This window comes from Stegodyphus dumicola, chromosome 5 (genome assembly GCF_044657685.1).
Source record: "Stegodyphus dumicola isolate Sdum_Otavi_A_Nest chromosome 5, ASM4465768v1".
NCBI lineage: Eukaryota > Metazoa > Arthropoda > Arachnida > Araneae > Eresidae > Stegodyphus > Stegodyphus dumicola.
In genome coordinates this window covers 63,657,545-63,670,100 of record NC_140772.1, presented here as the reverse complement: position 1 = coordinate 63,670,100, position 12,556 = coordinate 63,657,545, and the positions used below count along the sequence as shown (strand labels likewise).

Here is a 12,556-nt window from a genome sequence, read left to right as displayed (position 1 = left end):
TTTTCAATTCTAAGTCAAAATATAAAAGTCTAACTGTACAACTATCTGTTAAATTTCATAACATACAGCTTGAAAAAAATCTAAATTCTTTTTAACAATGAATCTATGTTTTTTTATGGACCCAAAATAAAAATGACTCTGACACAAAATAAACACCTTAACTTTAACAAAGCACTTACTGCACTAAATGAACTCAAAGCTCTCTGCCCCACAGTTATAATGCAAACAAACTGGATTTCTTAATTTCATAACTTAATTATTTGTGTAATAGAACTACATTTAATAAATAATAATACATTTTTAATGAATAATAATATATAATATATATTTAATGATTTTTCAACCAATAAAATTTCATTTTTTCATCTAATTAATGCAGCTCTTATAAAATATTTCAGTTATTTTCACTCCTGAAGAGTATCAAAACATAAATCTGAAGGGTCCAGTGAGAAAGCAGTACATGTAAATTTTCTATCATATACTGAAATACGAAGTGAATGATATATCTATTATTTAAGAATTATAACAAGATGATCATGTGCCCATTCTCTAAATATGAGCAAATATGAGCAAAATAAAATCTACAATTGATGATACATATAAATATATTAAAAACATGCATGCTACAGAAGTTTCTACCACAAAGTGCTAGAGCTTTGATTATTGTTATTGATCTAGCTATTTGAACTATTTGCTAGTTTTGACAATGGAAACAAGAAGAAACAAAGGTAACATGTATTCCATGGGAGATATTGGATTAGTCTTGAATGACATGAATCTCAAAGCCATGGATTAGTCTCGAAACAATGCAATGCAGAACGCTATGTTGAGACTAACCATGTCATACGACTTTTACATGATGCTGGTGATGTAAATGGAACTAAAACTCGATCAGCCAATAATAATACATAAAAAAAAAAAAAATCTATCATGATATCTTTAAGTATACAAACATATAATTTGAAATAAGCCAAGACAAAGTAATATACAAACAGTAGAAAAGAAAGAGTCAGGTTAAAGTAGAAGGGACATTTTAGAATTCTAATCCAGAAAATATCACTTACTCGTGGGCTTTTTAATAAGTTAGGACCAAACGCTTGAAGGGTTGGGTAGCAGGAAGTGGCAGGATAATGAAAAAATATTCTTTGAAAAGTGAGGAAATATAAATACAGAAAAGAAAACTGTTCGGCTATTTAATTCAGACCCAGGTCATCAGTTCATACCTTGTAAATAACTTCTCGCAATCAATTAATAACACTTCAACTAACTACGGACTGTGAGATAAATAAAATAGATGCACATTTATTTGCCCAAGCAACTCTGAAGTATAAAAGTAGCAAACTGAATTTTAAAAAAATTATAACAATCTGGTCACACAAGATTTTTTTTTTTTTTTTTTTTTCCATCAATGTTAGCACAGTTGAAATATGATGAAATACTACTCTAGTTTTCATGATACTTCACTGCAGCACTTAAGAACTGTTGGAGAAAAGTGAAGAATGAGAAGAACAGAAGTAAACCTGAAGAAGACTGTTTTACAGGCTCAATGACTGACCCATACAAGACAAGCACTGCCACAGACCCTGTGCTATTTCTGTTGATAAAAAAATATAATGGTTCATAATCACATTATAATATTCAAAAGATAAACATCCCACTGCAGCAAAACACAAAATCAGAATGAACCTTGCATACTCAATGTTCACATCAAAAGTATTGACAAAATTCCCAATCACAAAATATGCAAATGCAATGTGGAATTTAACACAGAGTTGTTGAAATTCTTTTATTTTTATTTATTTTAATTGAAAGAAATATCTTGATTCTTCTCCCAATATTAAATACTAAGAACAGTTTCAAATTCTCCCAATATTAAATACTAAGAACAGTTTCAAATTATTTAAATACAAGTTTTAATATTTGATTAAATACTAAGTATCATATTTTTAAGAAAGAAAAAAAAAGGATTTTCTTCTTTCCCATAAATCTGTGACTATGTGGTGGGTATTTCATTTTCATGAAGCCCTTCACTTTCATGCTTCATAAAAACTAACCTTCAATTTATGAACTTCATAAAAACTAACTTTCAATTTATGAATAATAACAAATTATTAATTCACTATAAAATCTATTTCAAGTTTTCATGAGCATTTCACTTCTATAATATATGTCACAAATACAAAAATTCCTATTCTGTGCTACATGTATACAACACACAACTTCAGATATAATTTTATAATGATAATAATTATCTTTAGATGAAGTTTAATTTCGTTGCTGCTGGCAAAGAGAAAAAAAGTTCCCCTGGGGGCATATGCCCATGTAGCCTTGAACATGACTACGTGTCCAAGTACATTTTAACTAAGCCTGGCATGCAAAAAAAAATTCCTATAAAATCAAGATTTTTATCAAAACATTTGATACATGTATATATTATTTAAATATTATTTTGGTACTTCCTTGTCAAAGCATCCCCAGCATGCACTGTCATGAAATTTAGTGACATTTATAATTAATTTAGCAGGAACCCCCAAAAAATGAAAATTTGCACTGATTTGGGAGAGGGATAACATTTTTCTTTTTAGTGATAATTCAACAGCTCCTGCTATTACAGAATCAAATATTGATATTTTCTAATTTTCATCCTCATTTAACTGTCTATTGCACCATCTTATAGAAGTTAGTTCTTCAGCCTAACAGAATATGAAACAGAAAGGAGTAAGAGCCATGAAACTGCACAAAGAATATCCCCCTGTAGTTTTTCACATTGCATTACCAAATTCTCTACCTTCAGATAAATAATTTCATAATTTGGTAGCCAATTTTGCACTTTTCCTGAATATGTAAAATTCTGTTCACTTGAAGAAAAAAAAACCATTGCTTCTTTTTCAGTTGATGGTAGGTTAAACACAGTTAACATTCTAGACGAAAAGGAATAACAAGATACAAAAGAAAAATACAGCAAAGAAACTACAGTCAAAAGCCGTTAATTCGGGCACCCATAATCCGGACCTCAAAGCTACAAACTTTCTGCGCATGCGCGTAAGACCTTTACGGCTGCGAATATGCGTGTGCATATGCGCATAATACGTTTACGCATGCGCGTTTAATGTATAACGGACGGTATAAGCTAAGCTAAAATTATCTAATTCAGTTAATGTTGCAGATTGCGTTGTTCCTTAATCTTTGGATCCGGCTTATTATTTTTTTGCAGACTGTTAGAGCAATTTTATAAAAGTAAGCTTGAACTTTTGATTATGTCAAATAGAATTTCTGATATATATTTACTAATATGTAAAGGATCTACAAAGCGAAAGTATGTTTCGAAGACCATCAAACAAAAAGTGGAATTCCTGCAAAAAGTGGATAAAGGCATATCCTTTGTTTATCTAACCATTCCGAAATCTGTTTATCAATTTCACGCTGCTCTGCGTGCGTGTGGGGGGGGGGGACGTCGCGGCACACAATGAACTGGAAGTTGATCTTTCAGCACTATCCTTATCTTCAGGGCAGATGTTTTTATTTTATTTGGCTTATAATTTCTTACTAAATGTAGTATTTCATCTCGATGTACTCTGTCTTTGATATGATTTAAATCAAATTTCTCGTCATTATAATTCACTTCCGATAGTGAAGAAAGTGACACAGAGGTTATTGAAAACGGAAAAATTTCGATTGACATATTAGTTGGTATTCTCGACACAGCAATTATAGGACTTGAACAGCAGAACTTTGCAACTGAAGAAGAAATTATGTCTGTTTATAGAATTAAAGAGAAAGTATTATCACATAAAATGAAGCAACTTAAACAACTTACATTGAAAAAAATGTTTAATAAAGTAAACAAATAAATATTAAGCTTTTTTTTTGTAAATTATGATACCCTTTAGATCATAATTGTTCTTTATTTCATAAATTACGGTTTCATATTTTTAATTATATAATTTCTGCATGCCATCTTACCAGATTTAAATTGATGATCTATAATCCGGAAAAACCCCTAATCTGGAATTGCTGAAGTCCCGAAAAGTCCGGATTAACGACTTTTGACTGTACTATTTATTTTCCACTTGATGGACCGTTAAAAGTGGTCAACATTTTTAGACAGGAAAAAATAACAGCTGATCTTTGGAATATGGTAACAGGTAGTTTGGCGACATTTTGGAGGCGATAAAGTTTACTACCTAGGACTTTGGGAATAATGTGAGAAGTACTCAGTTCCGATTACGCATTATTTTGTGTGAGGGAAATGAGAGATCATGAGATATTTCATGTGACATTAATGGACGCATCACTGTTCTTTAATCGGAAAAGGGGGTATATTTGTAAAAATATCTGCTGTAATTTATAGGAGTAGTTTCATTCTATGTTCTGTGAAAAAGTGTTCGTTTAATATTTGGATCCCATGGCCGTATATAAAGTAAATCCAAAATTTTTATTACGTTTATGTGTAATTGAAAAGAATTGCTTAATTGCGGATAAGTATGAATGTCCAATATGTGGGAATGAAATGAGATTGTGTGAAAGGAAGGATATTACAGATAGTTTGAATGGCGGTGCAAGAAACCTGGTGAAAATGGACATTTTGTGATCCACCATGCACTCAAGATTCTGTAGAAGATTAGGTAAGTTAGTATTTTTAATTATTTAAGGATATTATTTTTATCCATTGTTCTAAATGTAAGGAGTAAATAAATTAATATGGTATTATTGGAAAATTGTTATTAGCAATGATTTAGTTTAAAGTAATTAGGATTGTAAGCTAATTTTTATTAATTTAATGTATGTGCTTATTTATATTTTAAGTAGTGTTTTTTAATTTAATTATATTTTAATTTAATGATCGTGATTTTGAGAGTTACATGTTTGTAGTATTTTGGAATACGTTTGAGTAAAAGTAAATGTGCATGGAGAGAATTTAAGTATTTAACACTAAGTATTTGTAATCATTTTTAATGTTTTGTTATAAATTTGTTGGTGATGTTTATAATAGATAATTTAGAGGTAAAAGTTTTTGGATATTTTATTTATTTTATACGTGCAAATGTCCATCCTTGGAAAGAGTATATACTTTTCCGCGATCAGGTAATTTCATATATGTCCTTTTTACCGAATTTAAAGATTCACAAAATTTTCATGCATTTTCGTGAAATTTTTCTAATTTATGAGAAAAAAAGCAGTGTACATGGATATAGTGAAGAGTGTGCGCAATGTCATTTTTCTGCAATTCTGGGATGTTTTTTTAAGTAAAAATAAGTCGACGTGTACATGGTTTAATTATATTTTAATTAAATGATAGCTATTTTGTGAATTATATGTTTGTAGCAATTTGGTATACGTTTGAGTGGAAGTAAACGTGCATGGAAATAATTTAAATATTTGATACTAAGTATTTGTAACCATTTTTAATGTTTTGTTATGAATTCGTTGGTGACGTTTATAATAGATAATTTAGAGGTAAAAGTTTTTGGATATTTTATTTATATTATACGTGGAAATGTTCATCCTTGGATAGGGTATATATTTTTTCGCGATCAGGTAATTTCATATACAGTCAAAAGTCGTTAGTCGGGACTTCGGCGATTCCGAATTAACGATTTTTCCGGATTATAGATCATCAGTTTAAATCGCGTAAGATGGCATGCAGAAATTCTAAAATTAAAAATATGAAACCTTAATTTATGAAATAAAGAACAATTATAATCTAAAGGGTATCAAAATTTACAAAAAAAGCTTAATATTTATTTGTTTACTTTATTAAACATTTCTTTCAATGTAAGTTGTTTAAGTTTTGCTTCGTTGTATGTGATATTACTTTCTCTTTAATTCTATAAACAGACACAATTTTTTGTCCAGTTACAAAGTTCCGCTGTTCAAGTCCCGTTAATTGCTAGGATTATAGATCATTCCGAATTATGGGTGTCCGAATTAACGACTTTTGACTGTATGTGCTTTTTACCGAGTTTAAAGATTCACAAAATTTTCCTGCATTTTCATGCAAATTTTTGTAATTTATGAGAAAATAGCAGTGTAGATGGATAAAGTCAAGAGTTTGCGCAATGCCATTTTTGTGCAATTCTGGGATGTTTTTGTTAAGTAAAAAGAAGTCGACGTGTACATGGTTACTGTGTATGTGCGATTTTGAAAAATGCGGCAAGGAGTTTGCGATTCTGCACTTTTCCCAATTTTGCAGTTAATATTTGTCATGATTAAGCAGTTTTGTTCCATAAAATTTCTAGCATAAGTGTAATTCAGCTAGCAGATTGTTGGAAAAAGTGTTGAGTAAATAAAAAGAAAAGAAACATGTCTTTACTTAGTGAAGATAAAATGGCGGCGAAAAAAAAATAGGGGGTTGCTGTAGCAGAGTTGGTCGCCAAATTTTCACCAAGTTACCATAATCCAAAGATCAACCAAAATAACAAAGGGAAGATATAACATGATTTAAAGCCAGCGTGAAAATAAAATATGTTCCATGCTATAAATATCACAAAATATTACTGTTTCTTTTTTAATTGATTACAAATTAAAAGTAAACATTTTGGAAGAAGAAAAATACTTTGATATATACATAAACAAATTCATAACTAAAACAGTCTGAAAATGAAACACGCTGCACATTAAAAATTCGGCAATTAAGTTTGCTAAATCTGGCAACAACTTCTAATCATGACAGATTTCCAAATTTTGGAAAATGGTCAAGGTGTCTGCTGAAATAAGGAAGTACTGTTTTTATAATATAAATTAAAATCATCATAGATAATTGAAAAAAAATTGAGATAAAGCATAATATTACATAATATTTCTATAGTATTTAAATTATTTCCACCCAATAATGAAATACAAAAATGTAAGAACTCATCAAATATTAAGATGTATTATATCCAGTTGCCATACATATGCATGTAGAAATTCACACATTTTTCATTGTGTAAAACACTTTTAAATTCTGAATATTGTAAGCAAAATGCATTTTACATTTGCAGAATAAAACAGAATTAAAGTCATAACAAAGTTAATGCCAAAGACTATATAGTTACATTCATGGCATTCTGATATTTTATCTGTTTTTAAAATTTCAAATAAAATGTTCTATTTCATTGTGTCAAAAGTGATATAGCGGACAATCAGTGACACTTCACTCCTTTATCATATTTGATATGCGGGACCTATGAAAGGAAAATGAAGCTTATCATATACAATATGTTGACAAAGAAGAGGTTAATAAATTGTAAAATTAAATAGCTCAGAAATGTTTATACAGTTAAAAAAGAGAGTGAAAAAACATGGAATAGATAATCCTGTTCAGAATATAAAGCCACAAAATATTTCTCATGAATTATTTCAATTGAAAATTGCTCCTAGGGAGTAACAGCTATCAGAAGCTTCAGAGCTTATTACAAGTGAAGATGAATGCATTATAATTTAAGCTACTTTCTAACATCTATGACAGCAAGTATTCATTAAATACGATAAGACATTCCAGATTGAGGTTAAATTTGCATTTTAATATTTGACAAATTAAAAAGTATACTTCAAACATAAGAATTCCAGCAAAACACCAAACGTATGGCAGGCACAGAAGTGAGCAGGTCATCAGAATTTTTACCAATGGTCATACAAATATACTTCTGTCACATTAACTGTGCACTTCTACCCCAATTTTTAGGAAGAAAACCCTTAGAAGGGTCTGAGGGTCTCCCAACTCTGTTTCCCTTACCACCAACTTCTCAAGAGAACTTTCAGCTAGCCATAGATTTTGAGTGCCTCTTGCCACACAGATACTATGTCCTTATAAACCAGTAAATCATCTGTTAATATCCTTTCAAAGATTTATCCTACTCTATTCCGTGCATCCATTCTAACTGATATCTTCTAACAGTGTGCAATCACATGTGTAATGATTTGATAAGCAAGCAGTTAAATTTGTGTAATAAAACGGTCCACTAGTTCATGAGATCCTGACATTATTGAATAAATTTTTGACAATATTCCATCTGAAGAAATTATACACCACCAATGACAAGTACATAATCTTAAAACTGTTTTTCAAAAGGATGGTATCATAGAGCTTATAAAGCTCCATCTTATTTCCACAGTTCTAAGATTCAGAATTCATCCTACCAGGTATTAGACAGATCCATTTTTCTGGTAGGTCAAATGTGCATACCTAAAATATAAATGCATTAAAGCAAAAAATGAATGAGCATCATAAGCACATAAAAGTCATTCAAGACTAACAATTCATTCGTACAATTTTTTCTTTTAGTTGCATGATGTAAAATACTCAACTAACATAAACCACAAGATTACGACAACAGATAAACAGGTATTCAACAATAATGCAGACATGATGTTTTGATGCTGATAGCTGACTAGTTGAAAGATAAACAACCAGTAACTTTCTATGGAAAGGAGTTAAAAAAACACGTACCTTTCTTTCAGTGAAAAATTCAAAAGAAATATTCTTCCAAGTAGTAGATTATTCAAAAGGAGAATGTGAGTCAAAGTTTTTAATGGCTATATTAAAATAAGAATGGGTTTCTATAACAAGCAACAGGGGAAAAAGGCAGTGCTAGACTTTTGTCATACATTACAATTTATGTGGCTCCTAAAGAATTTTGCCTACCCAAAATTTTGTCTCCCATTTAAGCCACAACTGGCTTTGATCCAATTTCCAACACTTAAAACTAAATCTTCATAATTAAATTCTTTTCACAGATTTTTAGGACAGAATTTATACAAATCAAATCTTTTATCAACCTAAAATGTGTACTAAAAAGAAATTAGTTTACAAGAAATAAAATAAATAACCCATAAAACTTAAAAATTAAATCTTAAAAATGATACACATGTACAATAGATTAGACGACAGCATAAATACACTATTTTAATATCATAAATAAATCTGGTTTACAAAAATAAAACGGAAAATTTAATATCCTGACATAAATAGACAGTTTAAATCCCATTGAAGTATAAAACAACAAAACGTGTCCAGATATTTAAAATAATCAGTAAAAATCACTTAACTGAAACTGACATATAAAAGTAAATAAATACATATGCATCTTTATAATCATTACACAGAATGTATAATTAGTATTAACAATTTAATTGCTGCAGTATTAATTTGTTTCATACCAATCTAAATTTTAATTATTTATAAAGCTATTTAATAAGTGCTAATCTTCAGTAATGCTAGAATATTAGAAATAAGCCAAAATGAAACTTTTCAGTAATGAAACAAAAGCCATTTAGTAAGAAAATTAAAATGCAATAAAATAAATACAGAATAATTAGGCTACAAGATATCAATATGAAGATCTTTGATTAAATGCCAGACATACGATTACAAATACCATAACATGGCAGACAGATAACAAACTACATTTAAAACATAACACCATATGAAAAAATATAATGACAGATTCATGCTCTTCATTCCTTAGCAAAAATATGAATAATTAAAATAAATTTAAATAGTATCTTAAAATATAAAACAGTAAAACAGAAAATAAATGCTACATCTTGAATCTGAATGTACAAAATACATATGCACAGAAATAGGATGAATTAATGATTAAGGAATTATTTATAAAAACATAACTAGGATAAAATTCTCATGTAAGTTTTAAATCTTCTCTTAAATCTCACAGTCATTCTCAAGTTCTCATTAAGTTTAACAATCTCCTGCAACTTAGACAACAGAAATATTTCATAAAAGTTACTCAGAACTTGTAATAGATGACATTCAGTTGTAAATAATCAAATTTTTAGCTAAATATCTAGATAGCCATAAGTAATGCCACTTGCCCAATTTATGTCATCTACAATATGTAAATTAATCAAAAATCCATATTATGAATCCATAACGATTGAAAATATAATAGATTACCAACAGTAAGAGACAATTCAAGAATAAACATCCTATCTTACTTTTAACCAGCTATAAAACTAACTTATAGAAATTTTTCTTGAGAAGCTAACATTTTCCCTCTAGAATAAGTATTTACACTTCAGAATGCAATCTTTAAACGCAACAAATTAAACTGGATTAAAGAGTTTGAAGGAAAACAAATATATGGCCAATAATTAATGAGAATATTCTATGCTGACAAACACATTTGAAATTACACAAAAATGCTTAAGGAACCAAGTTAACTCTTCTAGGAAATCAAACAGAAAAATTTTAATTAAATATGCTTTTATAAAGCGCAATGAAATTTTAAATACTCCAAAGTTTATTAAAAGTTGTCGCCAAAGAATGAATTTATCATGATATATGTCAATATGTTTGGTTATTTAACTACTGTACACGGTTCACATTGCAATCAGTGATGGGAGGCTGTTTTCTCCCTAATAAATACTTCTAGATTATAAGAATTTTAATACAATTCGAAAGAATTTTGCAAAAGATCTTTTTATTATTACACAAGATTTCCGCAATTAGTAGGCTTACTTAAAAGTAACTAAAATCAGCGTAGTATCACGAAAACTAAAAGTAAATTATGCCTCCGTATAAATTTCCATAATTCTAATAAATTAGAATATTGATGAATTTAAAACAATATTTATGAATTATATTTCCGTAACATTTATTTGAATTCCAACACATGCCGATGGTATGGACATGTAATTATTTGTATAATTATGGGACTGGAATTACTTAACAACGGAGAATAGAATAAATTTTAAAATCAGTTCTTTACAAAGTACATAATACAGAAATTGTCATGTGTTTTTGAAGAAAAAAAGAAACATAGACGTGGTACACACTTATTTCAATTTTTAAATACTTAAAACTTCCGCAAAATCAAATTAAAATTAATACACAAAATACTTCTCGCATAAATTTTCTCAAAATTTATGTACTTAAAGGCAATATACAACTCACCACAAAATAAATGTTTACATTAAATAGCTATGTATAAATAATTTTTAAAAAAAAAACTTTAAAGGAGCCATAAGCAATGGCACCCGGATGTCGCGTTTAATTCTGCCATTCTCAGCGTCCTCTACAGAAAAATATATGTTAGAAAATGAAAGTAGGAATAAAAACTTGGAAGAATAAATGAACCTGAAATAGAATTAATAACGCAAATTTAATACTATTTACGCACTAGTTATTGTGTGCACTTGCTTCTAGAATTTTAGCGCGAAGACTGATGAATCCGTAATTAAGACAAATTTCTGCTGTCATCTATTTGATGGATACTGGCTTTTATTGACTCCTTATGACGAAAATTTCATGTTTTCTTTCTTTTCAAAGGGAGAAAATGTTTCTAGTTCCTATTCAGGCTTGAAAATTTCTTTTATTAATAAAATAAGCTTAATGAAGTTGATTTAGTAATTATGTTGTATCTGCTACTAAAAGTCTTTTCTTGGCATTAAAGTGATCCACATCGAGCTAATCAGCAACGGAGTCACTGAACACTGATAATTCGACTTCATTCAAAACCCGCAGAACAGGCTGGCTATATGAGAACTTTCGTAGTTTTTCCCCGTGTAATATAATACAAGAGGTTCTTTCCTAGAAAGTCCTCCACGAAGATATCCAGGGCAGTTCGGAAAGAGTCATATTGTCTCACGGCGTAATCTCGATGGGTCCTATTTGTGCTGCCTAGTGTAACCCTCAGGGCCCTAGTCTGGACACCGCCGAGATGGAAGAACAGGTCGTTTTTCACGATCTACTCGACAAAGAGCAAGTCTCGTGTCAACGTCTGATCATTACAGAGATGGACTCGTCGGCATCTGATGAGGCATCTGTTGTTACCTTGAAGCTAAACTTCTGTGAGACTATCACCATTCTGGAAACTAGCTTTCAAAATTTCATTGGTTTAATGTTCGGCCAGTTTTTGAATCTGAACCTCCTCTGTCTCAATATTCATAAAAGTGTTCATGACTCACTGAGGGACTTCCAGGGACAAAATATCCTCAAAACGCTTAGAAACATCCTGGTGCAAAGACTTAAAGGTGTTGATTGTAAACTTATATTTCATCCAAGTGGATTTCACTGCTTTTATGCAGATCTGAAAAGATTGGAAACTGACTGAACTCGTGGAAACAAAAATTCTACTTCCACAAAGTGAGCTTTTTTGGAAAGGCAGAAATAACAGATTTTGCTGTGATCAAATTGAGCTCTTCATCTTCAAGCTGTAAATTAATTCCATTGAATGTTGCGAATAAATCGGTCATGTAAGCAACACTTGTCTTAAGTTATAGCAATCTGTCTTTCAGAGCTACATATTTTTCTTCGAGAAACTCAAGTACAGAATCGGAAAGATTCCAGAACCTATTGAGGCAGGTGCTTTTGGTGAACCAGCGAACATCGGCTTGTAGGAGCAAGCCATCGAATTTTTCGTCGTTGTCCTCACGCAGCTGCTCGAGTAATTGATCGTTGAGAGCGTTACTGCGAATTTTGTTCACAGCAGAGACGACGTATTGCAATGACTAATCCAAAAGGTAGCTGAGATTTTTGCAACTAAATGCTGTCCATGAATCAGTGAAGAGCTAAAATATTTGGTATCTCTTCTTTCTCTTTAGAATAATCGATGAC

The 12,556-nt window shown here is 30.2% G+C and overlaps 1 protein-coding gene across 1 annotated transcript in view; it reads right to left on the bottom strand.

Annotated features, from left to right (window-relative positions):
• LOC118198828 (uncharacterized) overlaps positions 1 to 11,014 on the bottom strand; it is a 54,619-nt gene extending 43,605 nt beyond the window's left edge. The window contains exon 1 of the mRNA XM_035370607.2: positions 10,895 to 11,014. The gene's annotated coding sequence lies outside the window, so the exon portion shown is untranslated. The remainder of the gene's footprint in view (positions 1 to 10,894) is intronic.
• Between the last annotated feature and the right edge of the window lie 1,542 nt (positions 11,015 to 12,556).